General features: G+C 32.7%; 1 long non-coding RNA gene across 1 annotated transcript; it reads right to left on the reverse strand.

Annotated features, from left to right (window-relative positions):
* Positions 1 to 1929: 1929 nt before the first annotated feature.
* On the reverse strand, positions 1930 to 4037 carry LOC149033500 (uncharacterized). Its single transcript, XR_016178846.1, has 2 exons — positions 2691 to 4037; positions 1930 to 2027 (listed from the first exon to the last, which is right to left on the reverse strand). It is a non-coding gene; the product is annotated as an uncharacterized LOC149033500 (long non-coding RNA).
* Between the last annotated feature and the right edge of the window lie 1019 nt (positions 4038 to 5056).

Below are 5056 nucleotides of genomic sequence, written 5' to 3' on the forward strand. Positions count from 1 at the left end.
CAAATTAATAATTTATTTTTGATAAATTACGTGACACCGCAAGGTAGGATAAAATTTCTAATAAACACAATATTCTAATACTTGATGTGGCAAAAAATAATATTCGATACGATAATAATCGGAACTAGAGGAGACGTTTTGAGTAAGACGGGTTAATCGAAGTGGAAGAAAAAAGGGACTCGAAGCAGACCCAAGGAAGGGAGAATCTTATTCTTTTTCTTTTCGTTTCGTCGCCTCTCGAAAAATCGACTTTCGAGTTGGAGCACGCGTGATCGATTATCGTTGTCGTCCCCTCTCGTATATTCGCGGCAAAACCCCTTCTTCACTTGAAACATGGAACCCTTCTTGTCACTTTTCTTGCCGTCTATAACGCCATCATTTTATTTTATTTCTTTTTTTTGTTTTTTTTTCATTTTTATCATCGTCTAAAAGTGACAAATCTCGTTTCATAAAAATGGTACAAATTCAATGAATTATAAAATAAAATTACATTAAAAATAAGTTCAGCATATATCTGGTAACGATTAATTCCAAACGACTAATTATAAAACAACGAATATCGATTTACCACTGTTTAAATATACATATATATATTTAATAATATTAATTCCCCGTCGACGAATTTATTTAAATATTATTTTTATCACGATCTGACAATGCAATTTTAATCTAAACACGCGAGTTTAAATCTTCATTTTCAAAATATATAAACGAATAATATGGAATAAGAATATCACGAAGAGTTCAACAAGGGTCAACGTTTTGCTAGATCTCAGACGAGACTTACTAATACAAAAATAAATAATTTCAAATTAAAATTATAAAAAATAACAATCAAGGTTGTATGATCTTAGTTGTGATTCAATTCGTATAAATAAAAACAATTGGAAACTTAAAAAGGGTACAAGAACGAAACCAACCCGTGTATCTTCGTCTTTTTTACTTAACTATTTCGCACCAGTAACTTTCCGACAACGTAAATTCAATTTCAATGTAAAAGGGTATAAGGTAAGGTTTGCGGTGGTATAATCGGTGACCGTAAACGTTCACACCGAGATAATCCAAAGTGGTCCGAACGTTTCGCGTTCAACCGCGGACTTTCCGCGTGTTAGATTCACGTAAAATCGTAGATCTCTTGGTGGTAAATTGTACCTCTCTCTCTCTCTCTCTCTCTCTCTCTCTCTCTCTCTCTCTCTCTCTCTCTCTCTCTCTCACTGACACAATGATCTTCCTAGAGAGAATTCTTTTATATAAAAGAAAAGGAACATTTGCTGACCTCGATGTAGAAATAAATCCGTTTTGAAGAATGGTCTAATTTAGTTTGGATTTTCTTGTTGGAATGATTTATCAAGAATTATCCTTAAAACTAATGTGACGTTTCTGAATACCATTTAATAATTATCAAAATAAAATCTGTCTTAATTATAATTTTCGAGAAAATTTAATCAAAACTTTTTACACCCCCTGATAATTTTGAACACCCTTCGTCTCAGAAATCAACAGAACACGGTTACCCATTCAATTATTTATTTGGTGATAATAAAATAGGGTGCATGCAAATAAAAATTTGTCAAAAAATGAAATAACTATTATCCTTATGCATAATATTGTACATATAATATATTTTCAAAGGCATATTTCTAGTAAATATAAAAGAGATGAGGAAACGTTTGAAGCAATTTAATAGGATGTAACAGGAAGAGACGTGTGCGATCCTTCGCAAGGATGCGGTCAATCCTTTCCTACCGGTTCGTGCGTGGGCTGTTTGCAATGAAAAAGATCATCTACCAAATGGTATGAATACACACGTTCCACGTGAACCCAACCCAATCCAACTAAACTTAATCCAAGTCAACCTAACCCAACCCAACCCAACTCAACCGAATCCAATCCAAGTCGAAGGAAGAGACGACAAGATGACGTTTAACAAAGAATAACCCTATCTCATTTTCTTTAACCTGTTTTATAATATAAGTAAGCCACACACTTTCCATTTACTTCTATCACAGAAATTCCTCTTGCGACACCTGAAAAGAGATAAAATCAAAATATTAATTCAATACCGATCAAACCTACTAACTCGTTATCCTTCGTTGCAAGCAATTTCTTTGTCACATTTTTCTACCTAGTACCCTCTCTCTGAGTTGGCAAATACTATTCGTAATAAGAAAAAAAAATAATTGAGAAAATAAAATGTGAAAGGGAGGGAAGGAGGGAAACTGATTCCAAGTCGACCGGAGTTTTATCATTAATACGATCCAATCAGAATCCCATAAGACTGACATTAGCGCTGTCACTATTTTTTTTATAATATTTTCTTTTTTACAAGCATATATATACTACATGTATAACATTACTATACTATACTATATATATATATATATATTATGTATATTATATATATTATATTATATATTATTATATATATATATATATATATATATATATATATATATAGTATAGGTTGTTAAATAAAGTAAAGTCAAGTCAAGCCAAGAAAGAGATAGTTTGGTCGATAATAAAGAAGAATAAAAATAATAAAAAATAAAAATAGAAGGATACAGAAAAGAGCAAAGAAGGGAAGAGGGGGTTAGGGTAAAGATGCTCGGCTAGAGAAAAGGAAAAGGGAGATAAAGAGGCGCAAGTGCGGTAGCACCAATAGCGGGATAATTTATTATGGCATTACTCACCGGCGGACACCTCAATGGCCAATGGGTAGGCTCTGGCTCTGGCCCGGTGTGTGTAAGCGCGCTGTGCACCGTGTCCGGTACCTCCTCCGCGCATAGTTGATATTATTTAAGCCTTTTGCTAAGCGCGACCACAAGACGAGGACTACTCTTACTCCACACAGACCAAATAAGAGAAGAGAAGAAAATACTGGAACTGAAGGTGGAGATGGTGGGATGGAGGGGTAGAGGTAAAGGTGAACTTGGAGGAAGAGGACGAACCTGAAGAGGTGGAGTGGCCCTCGACACCAAGCATAGATCATCCAAGGACTTGCTGGTCTTCTTCTTCTTCTTCTTCTTCTTCTTCTTCTTCTGCTGTTGCTGCTGCTGCTGCTGCTGTTACTTTTGCTGTTGCTGTTGGCTGGGTATACCGGTCACGCGTCTTCCTTTTCTCCTCCTACACCACCTCCACAACTCTCTCTTATTTTTCTTCTTTTTCTGAACTTCTTTTCTACTTCTTCTTCGGATTCGCGGACACGAGCTCGAATATATCGTTGAGAAGTAGTCCTGAATTCTACGAAATTCTTATTCCTTTCTTACGTTATTTTGTTTATTCATTACTATTTCCATTTGTTTGCAATTTTTTTTTTTTATTTGTCTTATAGAGTAATACTTATTTTAATGTACATAACTTTTTCTTTTTTATTTTGATTTTTTATTTCACGTGATTCGTTGGTCTTTTGATACTTGCGTTACAATAACAACAACAAAACTGAGCCAACCATATTTGTCGATAAATTTATGAAAATGATTTTTTCGAAAAATATTTCTTTAGATTTACAAACGAAACGTTTCCGTATTGACCCCGGAATGCACATGCATCAAAGAAAAGTTTACGATCGTTCTAGGCTCGTTCCATTTGTTTTAAAAGAAAAATAGAGAAAAGATAAAAAGGGATGAGAAAGAAAAAGAGAGAGCAATAAAAAAAGAAAGAAAAAAGAAAGAAAAAAAAAGAAAGAAAGAAGAGTCGTAAAAGCTGGCGCGCTCGACGTACCTACGCCATAAAGTGCCCAGTGGGTGTAAAGGGCTGAAAAGAGAGGGTTACACGGGCCATCAAGGTTGCACAATCTGTCATAGAACTCCGGTGCGGCGGCAACCTGTTGCTTCATTGTTACTCTGCCGACGTGCATACTAGCTTCCCTATCTTCATATACTATACGCATATATATAAACACGTATATACACATTTATACGAATATATTTATATGTATATGTATATGTATATACTTATATCGGTATACGCGTGTAAAGACATATGCGAGTATTCTTACATATATTATGTCTATATAAACACATATATATATATATAAGAGTCCCTTTCTCTAACAACAAACACTAACGTAAATACCTTTGCATAGAAGTATAATAATACGTGTATGCGAATATGCATACTGACTTTGCATACTTATACGATCGAAGTTATTTTTTATTGTAGTGAAAACTTCTTTAGAATCAGGGTGATTCGAAAATCGTTAAACGGAAGAACGTGAAACCGATGAAACAAAAATAATTAATTAATCAATAAAATTCAATATATAATTTAATTCTATATTATTTAATTCTATATATTAATTAATTAATTAATAAAATTCTATATATAAAAATTCAGTGTCACAATATGTTTGTCCAGTAATAATTTCGAAACTACTTAACTTACCTTAATGAAATTTATTTTATTTCACGTGATTTTTTCCAACTTAGCACATAGCTCAATTTTTATCGCGATTTTTTTTTTATTATTATTTTTTATTACTAATTTAAAGATTTTTATTTAGAGGTTATCTAGGTTCTGTAAGGTTCTTTCAATAGATGGCGCTGTATTACAATTCAATTATTTTGAAGCTTGGTGTTCTTTGAAGGTTTCACTTCTACCGTGTTTTTTTTTCAAGCTACTATTGTTATTATTTTATTATAAATTATTTATTAAACTATAATATATATATATATATATATATATATATAATTTACTAAATTATAGGATATACATCCTAAAATATAATTTACAACAACTTATAATTATAATTATCGCGAAACCAAAATCGGTGATACGTTGAATTGTGGAATTTGATTTCAATTAGATATTTGTTGTTCTATTTCTGTTATTAATCACGGGTCAATTATAATAATTTTTATATCGCTTTCTTTAGTTAACCATATCTACCCTTTCTCTTTTCTTAATCATTTTGCAATTATAAAGAACAACGGATATGCTGTGCGAATCCGAAAGGTATCGGTGACGCTGTTCTCGTTCGACATTTTTACGTTCATTCAATAGCACTCTATAAACGTCACAAGAAGTAATTGGACGAACACGATTCGATTTGTATTTC

The sequence above is a fragment of the Polistes dominula genome, unplaced genomic scaffold (genome assembly GCF_049000335.1).
Source record: "Polistes dominula isolate Pdom_NZ unplaced genomic scaffold, Pdom_raw_medaka contig_373, whole genome shotgun sequence".
Classification (NCBI taxonomy): Eukaryota; Metazoa; Arthropoda; class Insecta; order Hymenoptera; family Vespidae; genus Polistes; species Polistes dominula.